The 21,949-nt window shown below is 45.7% G+C and overlaps 1 long non-coding RNA gene across 1 annotated transcript in view; it reads left to right on the forward strand.

Moving 5' to 3' along the window:
- Positions 1-2,636: 2,636 nt before the first annotated feature.
- Positions 2,637-21,949, forward strand: part of LOC135320572 (uncharacterized) — a 29,448-nt gene continuing 10,135 nt past the window's right edge. Inside the window, exons 1-2 of the long non-coding RNA XR_010379774.1 lie at positions 2,637-2,760; positions 15,742-15,863. This is a non-coding gene — a long non-coding RNA (uncharacterized LOC135320572). The remainder of the gene's footprint in view (positions 2,761-15,741; positions 15,864-21,949) is intronic.

Raw genomic sequence — 21,949 nt, forward strand, 5'->3', positions numbered from 1 at the left:
ATTTCAGTCTCTTCTTATATTAAAAATGGGAAGTGGGAATGCTTGGTTGTTGCAAACTTGGTGTATGAATTCTTTGTTGTTAGAATCCTTTGTTCTTGCAGCTCTTCACCTGGGTCACATCCGTGTAAACCTCCAACAAACAAATGTCATTTTTTATTCTGTAACTTGTTATCTTTATGTGAATAGAAAAGTGTTAATATCCTTCAAAGTCAGAGCCTTGAGAATAGGGTCTCCTGTATATTTCAGGCTCTAGGCAACATTGTTTTACAAAAGGTGCAGAACCATCAAGACTAAGCCTAGGAAACAGGGCACAGGGTTAAAGTCAAAGGAACAGATCTAAAATGGAGTCAGATTTTTTCTTTCCTATTTCAGTAGTGCCATGGAGAAGGCAGTTTGGGCAGCTTTTCGTAGGGTCCTGGAGGCTTTCTCTCTCAGCCTCTGTGTGCCTCTGTTGAAAACCCTTCATAGCTATCTGGCCTGCTGGAAAACCACTCCGCCTGTTTTGCCCTGAAGATGTGTTCTGTTTATAACTGATCTCTACTTCTTGGAAAACAACTCAATAAAAACTCAGTTGGTTTTCCACCAGCCATGGGCAGGGGTGAGGAATAGCACTTTATTATTTTATTAAAAAAAAAAAAGAAGTCTTAAAACAGCACTGGGCACATAGGAGAGAGTCAATAAATGCTTCCTGGCTGAAATCAAAAGTGATAACTCAGTGATTCCATGGTTGCTGTATTTGCTGAGCTTGCTACTATTTGCTCCATTACACATTTTTTTAACTGAAAAAAAAATACATGCATGTGGTTAAAAAAATTCAAACAGAGCACAAAAATACACAAGTGAAAGAAGTTTTCCCTCATCCTCTCTTCTTTCAGCCCTCCCTGGAGATGCCACTGTTTACAATCCTTTGTGTGTTTTCCAGATATGCTATGCACATTCCGACCTATGTATGTAAATTCCTTTAAAGTATTACTTATTTTTAACTTAAAGGGATTTAAATCCTCAAGTGTCTTCTGCCCTGGTAATAGAAAAGAACAAATCTGACTCCATATTAGATCTTTTCCTTTGACTGTAACCCTGTGCTCTGTCTCCTAGGCTTCATCTTGCTTGTAAAACAATGTTGCCTAGAGCAAAAAATATACAGGAGATCCTATTTTGAAGGCTCTGACCTTTAAGGATATTTAACACTTTTCCATTCATATAAAGATAACAAGATACATAATAGAAAATAACGTTTGTTTTGTTGGAGGTTTACAGGTACCTGACCCAAGCAGATAGCTGCATGAACAAAGGATTCTAACAACAAAGAATTCCTACATCAAGAAGATTGCAAAAACCAAGCTCGTAGGAAAGAAGCCTGAATTCTGACTTGGGGAGATGGTTTTCCAGGACATTAGTTTGCCATCTAGGTCTACAGAATGTTGCTACTCCATGCCCCAACACCTGGTCTCCCAACTTACTGGCCTTTCCTGCAATAAGGAGAATGAATTTGGACTCAGTAACACTCCTATCTTCCTAACAAGCTGGGCACTGGAATTGAGGGCAGCTATCCCACACCCAGGGACATACTGTGTGCCCTTGATGGTTCCCCGAGGGTGGGGAGTGGTTTACCCAGGAAGGATGGGGACTATGCACCAACACTCAGGCAGTATGCTCCTTCTGGGATCTGACCTCGTACCTCCCGCTCCCTTCCAGCACAACACCTGGGACAGTGGAGGTAAGGCAGAGATCTTGCCTGCCTGTGTCCCAGAGTGTAAAAGGGGAAAATGTACTCTTTCCAAGGTAGTTCTGAGCGACAACACCTGCGGGTGCTTGGTTCCCAGAGGAAAAGGAAACCCAGCTCCACTTGGGGGCAACGGGTGTGATCCCCATAGGGGTTCTGCAGAGGCCTTGGGTGGAGGGCTGGACCAGGGAGGTAAAATATGAGCTGCGGGCCTTAAAGGGTTAGAGAAGTGTGCAGAGGCAGGACTGTTGCCTCCTTCAGGATACCCCCAGAGTTAAAACTATTTCTCTCCATCTCTGCTACTCTCCTCCACCCTCCATTTCCCTGCCTTCTCTCTGCTCCTCCTGGTCATGTCTCTCCCTCCACTTTTCCCCTTCTCCCGTCCTCTTCCCATCTTCTCCGTCCCTCGCTTCCCCACCTTCTCTCGCAGAACTCGGAGAGGATCGCTGGCCCTCCTGCGCATGCGCAGTCATTGCCAGCTGGATCGAGGGTTGGAAGCTCCAGCTCCGAGCCGGGGATCGGCCCCAAAGCTGCTCAGCTCTTTCGCCTGGTAGGACTTATGCTCCTGCCCCGGCGCCCCGGCCACAGCTGTCCAGGGCCAGGGGTGCACCTGCTGCCTCTCGCCCCAGCCGGGCTCCCCTCAGTCCGCGGCTGGCGTCACGTTCCCCTCTCCCACCCGCGAGTACTCTCCTCCCGGGCTGCCTCTCCTCGGCCGCCGGCCCGTCCCCGCCCCTGGGCGGGCTGTGTCCCGGGCAGGCGAGGTCTGCGGACCCGGATGGGGGTGGCCGGCTGGGGCTGTGGCTGGCCTCCGAGCGGGGCTACAGCCCGCCTCCCCCAACGGATTTCCCTGCCCCACGACCCCGGGGCTGCCCTCCTCTCCCTTTCCCTCTCCCTGGGGACCAGATCAGTGGCGTCTGCGCTGCTCCCCCAGCTGAGTGCCTCCGGCTGTAAACCCCAGATTCTCCTGGTGGAGTCGGGAAAGGGGAGCGTCAGTGCTGAGGGAGCTTCCGTCTCCTCCCTCAGTGTTTCTGCCCCAGGTAAGTACCTTGAACACTTTCACGTGTTATGATGGCGGTGCTTGATGTTGTCACTGTTTTTATAGTGAGAGGGATTACAGTGTTGAAAGCAAGGCTTGGTTCAGTTAAAAATGAGCTGAAGGCATGAGGCTGTGACATCCTCCATCCTTCCCTCTCCCAGGGTGAAACGTGTGACCGTCGATGTTAAAAAAATAGTTACAGTCCCTAAATAGCCCAATCCAGCTAGGGTGTGTTAACAGGAACAGCACCACCAGAGGCTTTGGAGACTCAGGGACATTGCAGTCCTAAAGAGCTCCTGGCAAAATTTGGTTTGTTTTGGTTTATTTGTTCTTCTTAAATTGTGGGGCAGACTAGTTGTATAGAGGGAAAAATAATTGTCAAGAAATATTTTTTCATTTAACATCTTTATTGTGATATTGTTCACACACCATGAAGTCGACCCACATAAATGCTACAATTCAGCAGCTTTAGCATATTCACAGTGGTGCAACCATTAATATTCCAGAACGTTTTCATCACTTCAGAAAGACCAGTGGAAATGAATGACCTATCCACCCCTTCCCAGTGCTGGTTCTAAAGAAGTTTCTTGGCTGTTCCTGACCATAAATTATCTTGTTACCCATAAAAAATCTGGTAGGAAATCTAAACAGAATTGTATTCAAACTGTCTATCAAAGCAAGAAGAATTAATGTCTTTATGGCATAAATTTCTTCTACCCATGAATATATCTCGGACCTTATATTTTCATATTTACAGAGCCTGGCCCATGGGAAGTCCTTATTAATTGTTGGGTTTGTGAATGATGAGATTCTATACATCGTTATTTGCAACTGAAGCCTTTCACAGAAGAGAAAATAAACTCACTGAAGCCAAGTGACTCTCTGATGGTCAGAAAGAGTGACAGCAAGTGCTGGAGTGATCCAGTGGACTTGGTGTTTGTAACCAGAATTCTCCAGCACCTACAGCTAAGGGGATCAGAGTATTCTTTTATTTTTTCTAAATGGCGTTGCTTTTATTTTTACTTATTTTTTAAAATTATTTTTTATTGAAGTGTACTCAATTTAGAATGTCAGTTTCAGATGTACAGCAGAGATTCAGTTATAAACATATGCATATGTATCTACATATGTTTTAGATTGTTTTTAGTACAACTCATTACAAGAAATTGAATATAGTTCCCTGTGCTATATAGTAGGTCCTTGTCATTTATTTTATATTTATTAATGTGTATCTGTTAATCCCTCTTTTCCTGCCTGCTAACCACAGTTTGCTTTCTATGTCCATGAGTCTATTTCTAGCAGCACCGTTTTTCCTAGTAATATATGCTGGTTGGCTGCTTTCAGTTTCAGTAATTCCACCTTATCTGTGAGCATTTTCCTTCTGGTGGGCCTGTGTGTGGTTTGCACACGTGATATAAGAGTTGTGTATTTGGGAGAACTCCAGGCCTCGTTTAGTGCCTGGTACAGAGCACCCACTGAGCTGATGCTTGAACTGGGAAAAAAAACATAGTAAATGTTGGAATTTCCACTAAGGTTGAGACTTCCAGGATTCTATAACCGGTTTAGCCCACCTTAATTTTGGCTGCACCCATACTGGGTATTTTGGTGGAACTTCATGGTATGGTGGTGTAGAGACGGGGCCTTGTATGCTTCTTCTCTTTCCTTTTTCTAAGACTCATTCTCCTGGGCCTTCCAGATCCTCCCCCAGAAGTGCCCAAGGCTGGCTTGGTGCTGCGCTGAGGCAATATTTGTTAATAAGGCCCTTTCCTCATCTCTTCTGAGCCTCCGTTTCCTTCTCTGCACAATGAAGACTTAGACTAGAAAAGTGCTTTTCACTTTCTTTTAAGCCATGTTTCCTTTGAGAAACAGAAAATACAAATCTCTCCTCCCATTCAACATATACATTTTGACACATCCTCCAAGGAGTGACATAGCTGTTTGTGGAAAATTGAAGTGATTGTGATTCCAGGTGGCACAGAAAAGACTCTTCAGACATTTACTGCAGGGAGAGGGCAGGAAAGGGGCAGTTCATCCCACTTTCTAGTGTGAACACTCGAACAGGGGCTTGGGTTTAAATACAGTGTCCGACGTGGCCTCTCTCTAATCTTTTTTTTTTGCCTGTCTTTAATCTTGCACAATTTGATAAACCTCTCTCCCTCAGTTTCTTAATGCGTCAAGTTGGGGTGATAATAATTTAAGTCTTTTGTGAAATATTATACACATAAGACATTTGTTTCTCGGTAGAAACAAAACCTGCGAGAGAATCAGGGATTTCTTTAAAAAAAAAAAAATCTTGTCCACAGCACTCTGTCTGTGTCTATTTTGAAGTTCCTTGAGGGTGAGTGTTGGGTCTAAAGTCCATCGTGGGACAGGTGGCCCATGGGTCTGTGTGCCGCAGATTGCCCCCTCCTCCCCAGGCCTCTTCCTCTCAGTCCAGGATGAAGTTCCCTAGTAGATATACACAGAGATCTTGTGGAAATGGCTTTTCATTTTATTGTTTCATGAAGAAGGGCTGACATCATGATCTCTGTAGTCAGGTTTTGGAGACCTGAAGGCTATGCAATTACGTTTTTCTATTTAATAAAAAGAAAAAAATACAAGTACAAAATTAGACCTACGGTGGTGGCAGGGGCTCTTAAAAGTGGGGACCATTAGCTTTGTTAGTTTCAGGTGCAGGGGCCTCTGGCCGTGAGGACACATCATTGTGCTCTGAAGTTGGAGGGACCAGTGGGCTCAGTGGGAATGTTTACTGAGTGTATCTCATGGGCTGGGCATTGACCTATTTGTACTGTGTGTTCCTTATTTGAGACAGTGAGCTCATTTATCCTCAATAGCCTCTTTAATAAATTAGACATTTTATTTTGAGATATATTGCATATTCCCATGTAGTTGTAAGAGATAATATGGAGAGGGCCTACGGACATTTTGCCCAAGTTTCTTTAAAGGTTCCATCTTGCAAAGTTGGGATACAATTCAGTAATGACTCACTAACCCTTTGAGGTTTGTGTTATTGCCCTCATTTCTATTCATGATTAAACTGGGGTTAAGAGGAGCACACAGGCCTGCCCAGGTCACCCATGGTTAGTGTAGAGTCGGGTGAAACGTGGGCTTGGGATTTCCAGGCAGTACCATCATGATGCTCTGTGGCAGGGAGCAGCATTCACTTTGCTTGTTTATTCATTCATTCAACAAGCATTTATTGAGTAAACTCTGTGGGTCAGATGCTATCATAGGTTTATCTGATTCTTCAGCAGTATGGAGAATCCGGTAATGTTTCCTTCTTTTTTTTTAAATCTGAGAAAATTAGCTCTGAGATGTTATAAACCGCCCAAAGGAAATATAGCTCATAAATGAGGGATAGTAAATTTGTACAGTTCCTTCTTCTTATGCAGGTGGTACCCTAGGCATTTTACATTTGTAAAATTCCATAATCCAGATATATTCTTGTAAGGCAAGGATTTGTTTTCAATTGCAGTATACTCATGTTTACAATGTTGTGTCAATTGCAAGGTGTTTTTTTTTTTCTTGAATTTGGAATTCAAAAAATATTTTTTGAGGGGGGTAAATAGGTTTATTTATTTTTTTCATTTTTTTTAAATGAGGTACTGAGGATTCAACCCAGGACCTCATACATGCTAAGCATGTGTTCTACCACTGAACTGAACCTTCCTCCCCAAAGCAAGTTTTCTTATCAAGTATTCTGCAGCTTAGGAGTTCAAATAAATTGGAGTTGAAATCCAGGTCTTTTGATCCTACTGTGTTTCTTTGCATTATATCCTGCTGAGGGGTGTGGAAGCAGTTCCTTTATTCATTCCTTTATTCAGCAGTTTTGAGCACTGACTTTGCATCAGGGCCTGGCTAGGTGCTTGGAAACAGAAAACAAGAAATGACCCTTTCTACAGAGGTCGGAAGCCTAGACCAAAAGCTGCGTAATGTGATCCGACCTGCGGTAGCCATGTGCAGATGCTGAGGACAAACTGTACCCCCGGCTTTGCTTGGGCTTCCCCTGCCTTCTGACTGGTACACACCAGGTCACCGCAACCCAGTGAGGCCCACAGCCCGCAGCACAGTATGTACCTCTGTCTCCTCTTCCCTGTAGTCAGGGCCTGCAACATGAGCATCCCTGACTACGTGCAGTGTGCTGAGGACCACCAGACTCTCCCCGTGGTGGTCCAACCCGTGGGGATCATCTCAGAGGAGAATTTCTTTTGCATCTATAAGCGAATCTCCTTGGTGAGGCAGATCATCCCTTGCGGCTCTCAGTGGGCACTCTGTATCCACTACAGTCACCACTATGCGCCCGAGAATGGGTGGAGCGACTTCCAGACCCACCGCAAGGTCGTGGGCCTTGTCACCATTACCGACTGCCTCTTGGCCAAGACCTTCGAGAAGCTCCATGTACAGAGGGGCTGTATGGCACCATGCTCTATAACTCTCGGCTCTTTGTCTTTGTGCTGCATGGGGAGGTGGCCGAGCAGCCGCGCATGAACGTGGCCGTCAATTTACGAGGACTGCAGGGTGGTGGAGAAGAGGATCGAGGACTTCACTGAGTCTCTCTTCATCATGCTCAAGTCCAAGTGGCTGGACTGTGCATCCGACAAGACTGGGGACAAGATCCTCCTGCTCTACATCCTGTTTGAGAAGGAGGACTTCGTGGGACTGGACACAGAGAGCAGGAAATTCTACCTGGATGCCCGGCCACCCTGGCTATGTGAAGGGTTGCTTCCCTACATCCAGAAAGGGATCAGCAAGGAGGGCTGTCTTGTAGCCAAGGCGTGAGGGAGGAGAAACCCGCCGGTTTTCAGACGTTTAAAAGTGAATCCGCCTTTGTTTCAGAGAGATTCTTTTAGAGTTATTATGGACACTTACTCCCGCTTTTCAGCCAATTCCCCTGGTGTGACCCCTGGAGTTGCTGTCCAATAGAGTAGCCAAAGCCACTGATGCTAGGAGAGCTGGGGAGGAGGCTGGTCTGAGCTGAGATGTGCTGTAGGTCAAATGCACATCAGACGCTGAGACTTGTCTAGTAAAAAGAATGTAAACTATCTTGTTTCTTTCTTTATTGATTACATGTCAAAATGATAGTATTTTACATACTGTAGAATAAGTAAGGTATGTTCTTAAAATCAGTTTCTAGGGTTTTTTTTTGGGGGGTGTTATATTTTTAAATGTGGCAACTGGGAAACTTTCTTTACATGGCAGTCATTTCATTCCTGTTGGACAGCCTGTCCTGGGACAGTCTTATCCCTTTGCTTATAGATGTCATGCTGAATCCTGAGACGCAGAATGAGGTGCTGGTTGAGCTGGGGGTGGAGCCAGTGTCTCCTCCCTCCCAGGTCCAGCACCTGCACGGCTCAGGCACTCTCTCCCGGCCTGACACCACCATGCCAATTTAGGACAACAGAAACACTGCCAGGGGCTTCCAAATGAGCCCCTTAGGCAGAGAAAGGCGTGTCACAGAGAATGGGGCACAGCAGGGAAAGATTCGTCCTCACTTTGTCCCTGTGATTAGGTCAACGGACCCACTTTGCTTTGGAAGTGCAGACGAGCTCTTCTGGGCTGCCTACCCCCCCCCACCTTCTGCTCTGTTTCCCTGTGTATCTATCGAGATGTCCCTCGGGCAGAAGAAGGTGAGATGCCTTTGACGAGAGGTGGTCCCCCTTTGCTGGGGAGAGTGTGGGAATCTGTGTCCCCCCGACCTACGGCCTCGGGCCTTGAGTCTGGAGAGGGCTCATGGCGGTCCCACAGGTGACGGTCAGAGGGCCTGGCACGTGCTGCCGGGCCTGATGTGGAGGAGGTTTTCTGCGATTCTCTGTGAGTCTAAAATCAGATTCTACTTTCTGGTTGTTGGTAAGTTGGAGGAGAAGATGCCAGAGAATTGATAAAAAGATAGTCCAGACCAGTCCTGTGAGTGACAGGCACAGGGGACCCGAGTCCCACCTACTTGTGGTGCCCGGCGGGTTCTGGATGAATTTTCACTTCCTACCCGGACATACTTCTATGTCTTAAGGAAGGGGTGAGGCATGTCGTGGCCATGACCTGTACTTGTCCTCGCAGGGCCCCGTGATCTACACGGCTTTCTCCCCTTCTGCTTCTTGTAGATGAGCTGGCAGATGTAGTGGCCTGGGCAAAGCTGAGGGCACAGATGCCAGCACCGTGCCACTCCCAGGCTGGCTCCATTCCCGACACGTGTCACCTCCTGCTGAGTCCCCAGGCATCAGTCAATGTCGTTGCATTGGTGCAACGTATGCAGGGACCACCTTCTCCCCCTGGACAAAATGGTGGGTGAGCAGTGGAAGCCTGGAGCCCTGCCCCAGCCCCCTTACCAGTGCCTCCTATTTTGTCACAGGAGGCACTGGTGACATGTTTACTCAACAACTGCTTGGCTCTGAGTCTGCAGACCCACCAGAGAATGCCAGCTTGTTTTTGCCTTTTGAAGTGTGTCCTTGGGATTTGGCGGAGTAGCTGGTTGTGTGCTTAGCCCATAGTGGTTGACACTGTCACCATTGTTTACCCAGAACCTTGTGTACCAGGCATGGCTCCCAGCATCAAAATACAGCAGCGCATTAAACCTCCCTCCTGGTGGGTCTGTCTGTTTTGGTACCGTAAGGGCTCAACCAGCATCTGAACGTCAGTGAGATAACGCGGCCAGTGAGCTCGGGTCAAGTAAGTTCTCCTCCAGTCACTTTTACTCCATTGTTGCTTTTACTATTCCACAGTCATTAATTTTTTAAACAATGCTTTGGTGCAGGAACAGAGCCTAATTCTGTCCTGTTACTCTTGATGGGAATGAGTAAAATTGTCCAGCTTGAAATGCTACCACATTTTGTAGCTCCAAAGCAGTCTACACGCATCTAGGTGAAGTTTAGGTTTGGGGAGCTGACCACGTTGGGGTCCCCCGGCAACGCCGCTCGCCTCAGGCCCCTGCCTTCCCTGGAACAATAGGTGAGGGTGGGTCTCACCGTCCCCTCATCCCTTTCCTCACCAAACTCACGTAAATTCTTGTAATTGCTCTCAGTTATTTTTGTTCTCATGTGTTTCTAATTTTCGCTGTTCCTCTTTTCCTTTTTCTGTTTCCCTTTCTATCTTGTACTGCCCTGTGAGCATGTTGTTGCGTCTGAAAAGTGGGCTGTGCACACCCTGCATTGGAAATAGCCAGATTGGCCTCCGTGCTGTCCCCATCGCTTTAAAAAGCAAAAACTTAATAGTTGCCTTGATCCATATATTATCATAGTCATCTTTTTCTTTTCTAGTTTTTTGGAATTTTTGCTTTGTTAGCACATCCCCACTGGTGTTTGATACCTGTTAAAATCCTTGCTTTGAGGAACCAGTTTGGTCCTCCTTATGTTTGGTGACAAATGCGCCCTTATTAAATTTGTTTGATTGTTTTGAAGAAGTGAGATGTGAATTGATTTAGGCGGCTGCTGAGGGATTTTTTTCAAGGAGTATTTAAACTTGGAAAGTCAAAATCTGCAGCATCTTCCTTGATTCTGGCTTTTACACAAACGTGCTTGGCACGCGGTTCCGGGCTGTCGCTGTGTGACGTGCGTGACGGAGCTTCCTGGCCAGTGGTCACTGGTGAGAAAGTGGCAGGCTCGAGGGTGAGCAGCTGCAGGGGATGCTGTTGGAGGAAGCAGTCACCGGTTTTTTGTTTTTTGTTTTTGCATTCACCTTCCCCGTGCCATTTACTTTATTTTGCCTTCATAGAGAGGCAGGAGCGGGTCTAAACTCCATGCCACTCTTATTTTCCCTTTACGAGGCTGGTTTTTCTTAGTATCAGAACAACATGGCCTTCTCCTAAGTAGCTGGCTCACTTGGATCTTGTGGACACAGGGACCACTAAAGGGGACCGTAGCTTCCTCTCCGCTCCAGCCAGTGGGCATTCAGAGCCGGGTCTGTGGTTTGCCTCAGCAGCCGTGCAGGCCTCCCTGAACCAGCCTTTACTATTAACCCATGTTGGCAGTAAATAGCTGACTCGGTGTCTGTTGCAGCTGACGTCCACCACTGACGGCCGTGTCGTTACTTTGCGGTAGTGAGTCTCCAACACCCTAGTCAACTGTGAAGTGACCTTGCATTCTCACCCACACCCTGGTTCATCTCACCCGGGAGAAGTGTTTCGCCACCACCGTCATGCCGGCCATGAGACATTGTTTCTCCATTCATGCCCTGGTCCAATTGTGGACACTTCATCCTTCACTGACATGGTCTCGCTTGAGAAAGGCCAGACGTTCTGAAAGAGCCCATCACATTCTGGGGGGGAACAGAACAGAAGAATCGCAAGTAGGAGTCTAGGCTATCTGGGTTGGAAAATGCAGGCTGGGATCTGTGAAGGCTGGGCTGTGCCCTGAACACAGGCCTTTCCCGTGGCTCCCGAGAGCCCAGGGGTCGGAGTGAGAACAGCCTTGCCTGGGTTCCCCCATCCTCATCTGCTCACTGGCAGGTGTGACTGCTAACAAGGAACTCCCCCAAACCTTGGACCCTTCAAAGTTCAGACCACAGGAGAACCTTGAGTCCCTTCTCCTGGGCCTCCTTTGTGAGAATCCAGTGACTTCTGAGGTGACCAGAGGCAGGAGATGCCTCCCCCTCCAGGGAGCTCTCTTCGGAGGACTGTGACGCACTGCACCTTGCTGTGAGCTTGTGGGGTTCCATCCGTGGTCCTTGCAGAACCAGACTTGAGACTGGCTTAGCAATAGAAATGACAAGACTGAATCCAGGGCAGGGCCGGGGGGAGGAACAGGGGAAATTGAATGTGACCTCAAAAACCTAGGTGGGTTCTGGGTCTGTTACTAAAATCGGGAGCCTGGGAGGTACCTGCCAGGAATCGAACTCTAGAGTAAATGGTGGACATGAGGCATTTTTAAGATTCCATTTGTCATCCAAGTTAGGACTTCAAAGAGGCACTCGGGTCTATGGCCCCGGGGCTCATGAGAAGGAGCCGGAATAGAGATACACGTTGGGGGTTGTCATTCTTAGCTGGTGTTCACAGCCGTGCAGGTGGATGAGCTCATCTCGAGAGGTGCAGACTGAGGCTGAGGCGGGGCAGGGCTGTGCCTTGGTTGGAGGAAATCCCAGACCATGCAGCTTTGGTGTGTCACTCAGTGGCGTTTGGGATTTTCAGAGCAATGGCATTTATCCTTAAGGGTCTTGGGGGTGGGCAGGGCCACCCAGGAAGAAATCTGAACGGAGGGTTGTGGCCACGCTTGCGCGTCTGGGGATGATGCAGAGGCTGCATGGTCCAGGAGGGGAACCTCCTCGGAAGCTGGAGTCGGAGTGGGGAGTGGGGAGAAGGTAGTCACACTCACCTGTGAGGGAGGGACAGAGGCCTAGGGAGTCTCCACCCTAGTGGACTCTCTTTCCCACGAACAAAAGGCCAACAGACAGAAGATTTGAGGTGAGAAGGGGCGGGCGCTGGGAGAGGAGCCAAAGTGGAGAATGGTGGTTGGACAGTTTTGGAATAGTCTTCCTCCAAAATAGAGTTAAAAAAACCCAGACTCTTAAGAACATTGATAGTGAAGTTGGAGGAGATAGTTCTTTTTCTGGCCTCCTAAAGGTAAGGCATGTATCCGGGGATACACAGAAGAATCGGGCAGTCTGATCCGGGGGCTTGACCCTTACCAGGGGGAACAGTGCAAGTTTAAAGGGAGAGAAGGGCAGTGGAGGGAAGCTAGTCAGGCCCCGTGTCAGGTACCAGTCGGCAGCACTACTTGCGTGTTGCATTCTCATCCATGCCTCCCAGGTGGGCGGTGGCAGCCCCCTTTTGCAGATTGGGATCCTTCTCAGAGGGGTTAAGGAATTAGTCCGTTTAGCGGCTAGTCAATGCTGTAGCAGGATTCAAGCAGGGCCTTGTCAGACTTCAAGGGCATGTTCTATCTACTAATTCCGGTACCTCCCTGTTGTACCTGGATTGGTGTATTGGGTCAGTTTTGGAGCCTTTCACAAAAAGTACGATTTAAGTGCCTCAGGACTGTTTCACAAAGCTCAGTGTTTAATGGTTCAGAAGCACCGCAGTGATTTTCGCCCCAGAGAGGTAAGGTCTTACTCCTTTGACGCTGACGTGGCTGCAAATGACGTACAGGTGCAAAACCAGACTTAGCAGCTTCTGAAGGGAAACTCTCCAGTTCTCCCTTGGTAGGCTTTCTTCCACGGGATGTAACCTGCAGCAACGTAGATCTGAGCTTTCCGTATGGAGTGAGGTTTTGATATCCAAAGTTAGCAAAGAAGGGTCAGATGGAGAAAATCGACGTTAACAATTTATTTTGGGGTTTCATTAGACAAGATGCACTATCGCTTAATGGCCCATATAACGTTTGTAATTGAGTACAGAACATTGCATTCCTTACTTTCTAATGAGAGCTGTCTTGCAACGTAAGGTTGTCTGCTTTGGAACTTCAGCTCAGCCACTAGGGCGCCTGTCAGTGTGTTGGTGTGATTGTATTTACATAGTGCATGTAATCTGGGCTTCCTCAGCCCCAAACACTCCAGTGCAGAATCATAGGCTGTAGGCATCACTTAGTTATACAAATACTTCTACAACTATATGATACAAAAAAAAAAAAAAAAAGAGAGAGAGAGAGAGAGATTGCCTTTATCAAAGTTCCTTTGATTTTAACTGCAAACTGTTGTTGAGCAGCTCTGGTTTCCTTTGGATATGAATATGTACATTTCTTTGCATGTAACTTGGATTTTAGACTAGAACACCAACCTCTTGCTTTCCATGAGCCACAAAACTCATAGCCAAATGACATACGTATGAAACATTTTATTCTTTTCTTCTGAGACAGAATCCTTGAATCTGGGACTTGGGCTGTGATTTTGCTTTTTGCTCTTCCCACCCCTCTTGTCGTCTCAGTCCTTTTCCCACGTGGCCTCCAAGAGGTCATGGTCTCCGAGGAGCAGGTGGACAAACACCAGTTGGTCGCCAAGCAGTCCTGCTGTAGAGGGAGCCCAGCCAAGAGCTAAAGGACATCATCAGAGAGGGCTTCCTTGAAGAAATGGGCTCTACATTCAGTTATGAGGGCAGAGTAAGAGTCAGCCAGGAGAAGGAATCAAGAGGGTAACTCAGGTGGCAGGAGCAGCCCGGGTAGAGGCCTGGAGGCTTGTGGGGTGGGGACTCGGGGAGAGTGCACTGTGTGGTCCAGGGTGGAGTGTGCCCCTGCTTGGAAGGACCCTGCAGTGGGCCTAGGGATGGAGGGCTTTGGAGGAGCTTGGTTTTTTACTAGAACTGACACAGAAGAGGCAGTGAAGGGTGTCAGCAGAAAGTGACCTTCAGGAGAGGTACTCCTGGTTTTGCTTCTGATGTTCTACAGAAAGAAGGGTTCGGGGTGGGCGAGAGCAGCTCTGCTCGTCCCTTTGAGACCCACCCCTTCATTCATTTATTCATAACACATGCAATTCTGAGTGTCCAGGGGAGAGAGGGTGGACTCACAGTATTAAGCAAAATGTATTGCTTCTTGAGAGCTTAGCAGTGTCAGAAGTTGTCTTAGAGTAGAATGTTCTAGGAACACAGCAGGGGCACCTAACCCAATGTGCAGAGGTTCGAGGGAAGGAAGGCTTCCTTGACAAACAGTCAAAATGAGCCTGGAGGCAAGTGGGAAGTAGCAGCAGGTCAGGGGGCACCTGAGGTCATTGGGGACCTGGGTACTGAGGTGAGGCTGGGCGAGCAGGGTCAGGGGTGGGGCTAGAACTCTACCAGGGAGCCTCTGAAGGGTTTGAAGTGGGGGTGATGTAATCAAATTTGTGCTTTGGGAAGGCTGTCCTGGCTCTGTGTGTGTGTGTGTGTGTGTGTGTGTGTGTGTGAAGCGGGGAAGAGGGGGAGAGTGCCACCAACTGGGAGGGTCATTAGAAGACCATTGACAGGCTGGGGGACCACCAGTGGGAGAGGGGCGTCGGGGTTGCTTGGGGACATCAGAGTCATTGTGGATGCCGGATTTCCTCATGGGGAGGGCTTATTAACGGGGACCCCCTAGCGGCACCTTGTGGCTGGAAGAAAACGGATGCAGCCAGGTGGACTTTTCTCTTCTTCCCTGCCTTGTGTGATGATCTTAGCTCAGCCAACATTTGGAACAGAAGAGCTAAGTTTCAGGGTAGTCCAGGAGTTTGTTGAGCTCGTTCGAGTGAGATCTGATAGGATTTAGGCTTGTGTTGAGATCTGCATGTTCACTTAGCTATAAACGTCCCGTCTTTTGGATTTCCATAGGGGTATTTATTCTTGATAAAGATTGCTTTCTTGGTGAGAGGAAATTTAATACAGCTGCTGTCTTTCTCAAAAAAAAATCTTATCTTTTAAGAAATTTAATATTCAAAAGAATAGCAACATTTAAAAATGATAAAGTAAGGCTTTGGTGTACTTTCTTTGGTTTCTGAGTTAATGTAGAGGTAGAGCCTTTGCATTACTTAAATAGCACATCCTTGTCAGTATTTAAAAAGCTGTTAGTGAGCGCCCCAGGCCCCACTTCTCAAAGCATCATTAAATCTTGCTCTGAAATAGTGAAGTCATAAAGTTCTTGTTGGCAGAAGCCAAACAGTTGGTTTATAATGTGCAGGATAGCACCCTTTATAAAATAATAATAGGTTCAAAATTAAGACAGTGGAAGATAATTGATATTTTTAAAGCTGAAACATAAACTCTCTTGTGTTAATGTTGCAACTGGAAATTTCGAAAAGAAAAATCCTACTGTAATATCATCTACGTGGAATACATATATGTCTATCACGTTTGCAATGTAACTGCGCAGTGGTTTTTGAAGTCAGGACCATTCCAGCTGAGATACTGGCAGTGATGCTTGCTGGTTTTCAATGGAAGACCCTAAATTTGCCTTCTTAGCTTTATTCTTTTCTTTTCTGTTCTCTCTCTCTCTATCTATTTTTTTTTTTTTTTTTTGTAGTGAGAGGGCTCAGTAGTGCTTTGCCAGCATGATTTTGGGGCAATTTGGGGGCAGATATCGTGCACAAGCAGTGACATATTTCCATGCATTTTACTTTCCAGACATCACCATGGAACATGTGGGGGTTTGTGCCTGCAGGCCGGGATGCTGCAGGACTCCCTGGTCCATCACCGTTATGTCTTGGAGCTGCTCCAGTCAGTGAATGACTTTCTGTGGCTTGGAGGTAAGGTGATCTGATGCAGATGATCAGATGTGTAACTAAGTACTGTTACTTGAAATAGAACACCTATCAAAAATGGCTCTAAAATACAGGATGAGGGAGGAGAATTGGCTGAGCTGCTTGCATGGGGAATATTCTCAGGTGACTCCCTCATTGTGTCTCCTGTCACTCCACACCCCCCCTGCCTTGCACGGCAGTCATGCTGAAGCAAGCATGCACTTTCTCAGAAACGCGCTGAATTTCCTTGTGCCTCTGTTTGTTGGCTTTTATTTTTTGAAAGCACATCTTGCCCTTTGCTTAAATGCCATCCCTGCCTAGTCACCTCTTACACTCATTCTTCTGGACCTTGTCCATACATAGCTGCTGAATGGATGAACAGAATGTAGTATCTCCATGTAGTGGAATATTATTCAGACGTAAGAGTGAATAAAAAAGAAAATAATAATAAAGGGGAATATGAAAATGGCCACCACTTCTGGGAAGTCCACCCTGACTGCTCAACCCGCTCTATTCCCTTTGAAACCCAATCACTTATGCTCCTCTCTACTCTATTTGATAGTACTTACCACCTTCTAATAAACTTTAACACTTTCAAAAAAAAAAAAAAAGAGAGATGCTGATACCACTTCAACATGGACGAACCTTGATAACAGCACGTTAAGTGAAAGGAAGCAGACACAAACGGCCACATATTGTTGACTTCAGTGATCTGAAATGCTCAGAATAGGCAGAGGCAGAGAGCAGGTGATGGTTGCAAGGGGCTGGGTGGAGTGGTGTTGGGGAGTGACTGCTAGTGACAGGGATGTTCTTCTGGGGTGATGAAGTGTTCTGGAAATAGATGGTGGTGAGTGCTGCACAACCGTGAGTGTTCAGAATACTGTTGAGCGCTGTCTCTGGGAGTGCCTGTGGTTGGGGGCGGCTTTATTTTGTTCTCATACGTGAAGAGTCATCTTGTGCTGAGGCCATTCTACTCCTGTGAGTGGTGAGGCTCAGAGACTTTGCAGAGTCATGTGTTATTTTCCCCCTTGCTGAGTGTAAGCAAAAAATTTTTAAGCTTGAGAAAATGCTCCATCTGCAGAAATGTCTTTCAGTTTTGCATGGTGTAAAAATCTTGAGAGATTTTTAATCGTTGAGGACAGCCTGTGGGGGGAAACAGCCCGTGAAGCCTGGGTGACACTGGGAAGAGCCTCGCTTCCATCCCTGACAGGGGTGGGGATTTCACCCCCGTTCAGGCAGTGAAGTGCCCAGACCCGTGAGCGGAGTTGACAATCGTGAATATTTACGTGTATCCGCTGCTTCATCTTGGATATTAATTTCAAGCTGAGTCAGTTTGTGGCGGCAGCCTCATCCTACATCAGGAATCTATAGTATCTGCTCTTTGAGGTGAAGACCTGACAGACTTGATTATTTAACAGTCTCCCTTGAATTGATATCTCAGATTCCTTTGTCAATAGTAAAACAGCAGAAATATAGAGGTCCTTTAATGCCGATGTGACCTGGAGCAGGTTTAGTCTCTGTGCCTCAGTGGCCTTATCTGTGGGTGTGGAAGATGATAACAGTGTTTCCCTCAGAGGGGCTGGTGAGGGGAGAGTGAGGAGCACAAAGGGAGGACTTACACGATATGCTCATGAATGACAAAATTTAGTGCTCTCAGCCTGGTGAGGCCTCAGGGGCAGAGATGGCCGAACAGAGCAGTCCTAGCCGGAGCTCAATCCGTTGTTGGCAGCTGTTATTATCAGTATCACCACTGTGGGTTATCAGGCAGTTTTAAGACTTTGTAATAGGAATTCATGAGTAATGTTAAAAGATTAGACAACTCAGATCCGGTTTACATAGTTCTCAAGATTTCCTATGAGAAATGGATATTTTTTCCCCATCTTAAATCTGAGTTGAGTCTCTAAAAAAATTCTGTATTCCTCCATCTTTTTGATTTAATTCTCCATTTCTTGAAAAAAAAAAAGTCTTTAAATGGCGTTACTGGTGTCTGAACTGAGGGTCTCATGCATGCTGAGCACATACTCTCTCAAGTGAGGTATAATCTCCCCCGTGATTTTTTTTTAAACTTTTCTTTCTTAGTATTCAGAGGTTAGAGGCCTCTAATTCTTTTTCTGGAGACATGTCCATGAACTTGTAAATCTATAATTAGTGGACAAAAATTGGTTTATGAAAAAATTCTATAAAACATTCTGCAATCCATTCAAAAGGAAATGCTCATTGACATAAAATGTTTCTCCTTTATGGTGATTTCTAATTTTTTGTCTGCCTTAACTTATTAAAAGTAATCCTCATCATCATAATGACCAAGCTTGCTCTGAGTGGACACCTCCCTAAGGCTAAAATGCTTTCCTCATATTTTACCTCATAGCAGGTGTTTAAGGGTAGGCATCAGTGTCTCCTTTTTTGCAGCTGAGGGATTGAGAAATGGGGCAGCTTGTCCAAAATCTCACACAGCTGGCGCTGGCAGACTCAGGGCTGGAACCCAGGCTGCACAGGATGCTTTCTCAATGTCTCCTCTGATCAGCCCCGTGTTGAGTGGTTTCCCGAACTCCTGTGAGTCCATAAGTGAACGATTTTAGCGGTCTCAGTTTGATGAAGCCTTCAAAGGAGAGACACCAGTGAGAATGTGAGACAGAGTGGCATAAATTGAAATTGTACATTTTCACAAATGTTGCATTCTCAGGCAATGGCTTAAAAAGTTTATATTTTTTTATTTTAGTGCTCTGTAAACACTAAAAACAAAATATTAAAAATGATTATAGTGCAAAATAGGAGTGGGCTTTGAAAGTCCAACCATTGCTAATGATGTTGCTTGTTTTTCTCTAGTGGTGCTTATTGACAGAAAAATTTACAAAGACTGATTTGGTTCTATGTAGTCTTAGTATGGAGGAAAGATTTGTCAGTGAATATTGTAAGTAAAATCTTTACTCTTTTCTTTCCTGATGATGAATATGTAAGTTGTTTTCATGGCTTAAGTACATTTCCTCATTTGTGAAATTTGAGTGATGCCGTTTACCTTGTTTGACTGTGAGATGTAGACGCCTTGTATACGAAGCACCCAAGAGCTTCTTAGTAAAAATATGCTTTCACAAGGACAGATAGTTTAGAAGGATCAACATTGAATACTAAAGAGGGTGGCTTGTTTCTGATGCATATTCAATATGCATATATATGAATATATGAATATGGCTTAAAGTAACAAGGATACAGGGTTTTGGGTGTGTGTGCAGTATGAAGGTTTAATGAAATCTGTATCATTCTAGTGAGACAGGGACTAGTTAAATCACTTTAAGCAGACGGCCTTGAAGATTATTTACACAGAATATGTGTTGTTACAACTCAGAATTCATGTTGCCATGTAACCATCCACTCAGACATTTAAATTCGTAGAAATCTGACCAGAACTATTAAGTTTAGAAAAATCCACATTGATCATTTTAAGGGAATAAGCTTCTTTCTTTTGTGATTAAAGAAATTTTGATTTATTTTTCTGAATGCTTAATAGGTTTTAAAATATCAAAACATTGATTTGACATGTCACTTTTTTTAATAGAATAAATCTCATGCTGTTTTAATGTGCAAATAAATGTTTTTGTATTTCAATACACTTGTATGATTTCCTGGCTCTTTGAGAAGTATTTTGCAAGATACTTAGATTACCTACTTTTGGAAAAATACAGACGTGACTTTTATGAATAGAGGTCTAGTACAGATCAGTTGGTTTTTGCTACAGTGCATGACATGAGGCCTAGGAGAGAGAGCTTTGCTGCTGATTGCCGGAAGGACAGGTCCCAGACCTCAGTCTCCCCTCCTGTAAAATGAAGTGGCTGGACTGGATTCTTTCCTCTTCTAAGATGAGTTTCCATGAGCCTGTGTCTTTTGTTTATATTCAAGAGTATTAGCAATGTCAGATTAAATACTGAATACCCCTCCCTTCCCCGAAGCAAACTGCAGTATGTGCTACATAAGCTTTTAGTTATCTGATTCTTGTTTCTGATTCAACAGGCAATTTTTGTGTTGCATCTTTCCCGGCAACCTGGAAGGTCTTTTTAGCCATAGGAGGCGCTGTTGCACCTTCATACAGTCTTAATTTTCCTGTTTGTAAAAGAAGGCTTAACAAATATTTTTTTGCTTTGATTCCTTTGCTTAGTGCTTCAGAATAGCACAATGTCCATTATGTCTGTCTACCTGGAAAAATTATTCTGCTTATATCTTTGTTTTATTCTGTCATCTCGCTGTGAACATTTCAGACTTGCTGTGCAAACAATGGCAAAATCAGTCTTTTATTCCAGTGTTAGCAACCAGTGAGCCGGGATTTTATAAAGCAGCTAGAAGCGGCCTCTTGAGCACCTTAAAGCTGAAAAGTGTACTGAGTTCCCTGAGTATTGACCCAGCCGCTGTGTGTCATTAGGTGGGAGGTGATTTTGTACATAGAAGAAGGGGTGTAGTGATTTGACTTGGGTTTGCGTGCACGCGCTGCCACTGAGCCACGTGAGCCTGAGTCAGTTTGTTCTGAGTTTCTCCCTCGTCTGTGAGATGGGGATGCTCGTATATGCTTTGCAGAATTGTGAGAATCAGAAATTATGTAAATTGTTTAGCACAGTGGGAATGTCAAAGGGCTCATAAAGTTTAGCTCCTGTTTTGTATGAAGCCATCATTTTACAGTCTTTGGCAATTACTAAGAAACAGGAAAATAAGAAAAGCTGGTTTTATGATGAAAGTATTTGAGGAGGTTCCATAGTTCCTATACCCATAATTTAGCATCAGCAAAGTCAGGACCGTTACGCAGTCACCCTGAAACAATGTTAAGCCACAGAATTTTTTGGTACTTCATATATATTGGGGCTTAAGTGGACCCAATACTTATACACATGTTTTCTCCAGCAGCCAACTGAGAGATGACACAGAAGAACAGACAGGCTATAAATGTCTCCTTTATTACTGATGAAGCCACATTCTCCATGAAATACAGGGCTGTGGGAAAATGCGTGTCATGATACTGTGTCCCAGAATTAGAGACTCATGCAGTCCCAGTTAGCTCTGGGCCACAGCGAGCCTTCCCTTAAGATGATCTGCCCCATCCTGCACAGGGCTGCCCTGCCATGGAGCTGAGCATCCCGGGTGCTTCCCAAGGGTGGCCAACACTGGAGGGAAAGGAAAGGTTTCATATGCCCTGCTTGTCTCTCCAGACTCACACCTCAATCTGTTATTGTGAAGAGTGCTAGCCATTGGCCAGGGGTCAGGGGTGTGAAGGGGGAAGCACTCTCCATGGACCAGAGGAGTGTGGAGGAGGCATCCCTTCTCTCAGTTTAAACAGGTGGTGGGATGCAACAGAAGGGTGCTCCCCAAGAGTTTATAAGAGGGGAAATAAGGATTTCCTTTGGGACTCAGACTAGACATGAAACACAGAAGATGATTAGTAGGGAGACTTGTAAATCACTTTCTTATTAAATTCACATTTGTTGAGCACCAAAAATGTGCTACATTCTTTTCTGAGCGTTTTACAGAAATGAATCCTTCAAACTTCACAACAAGTGAGTAAGGGATATTTGATTGTTATCCCAGGTTTACAATGTGGAAATTGAGGCATGGAGAGTGTAAGTAAGTTGGCCAAGGTCACAGAGCTAGTAAGTGGCAGAGCTGGTATTTAAACCCTGGCTGTCTGGTTTCCAGGCTCCCAGGGATGGGCTTTGGGTGTTTAGAGGTATCTGCATCCCTGGATCTCTGTACCTCTGTGCATCACTTAGCCCAGAAAGGACAGGGAAAGGAGAGTTACACAGGTGCTCACAGTCGTGTCTCAGCCACTGTCCACGGACAGTGCACCGTGATTGGCGTTAAATGTCTTCTGGGCAGCAGATCTGTTCGTATAACAGAAATTTAGTCCACTGAGTTAATCTAGAAACCCTTCCTGCTCTGCTTCTGTCCATGGTTGCCATGTGACTGCCTGCCCGTTATTGGGCCATTGAGGAGAATCTGTACTCATAGTTGAACTCTGATATTTCAGTCTGGTTCGTAGTTTCACATCTCCTGTTACATTAATAAATTCAATTTCTGGTTTTCTTGCATCAGTCTCTCATGAGTTTGGTTAATGT

The sequence above is a fragment of the Camelus dromedarius genome, unplaced genomic scaffold, assembly GCF_036321535.1.
Source record: "Camelus dromedarius isolate mCamDro1 unplaced genomic scaffold, mCamDro1.pat HAP1_SCAFFOLD_197, whole genome shotgun sequence".
In the NCBI taxonomy this organism is placed as follows: domain Eukaryota; kingdom Metazoa; phylum Chordata; class Mammalia; order Artiodactyla; family Camelidae; genus Camelus; species Camelus dromedarius.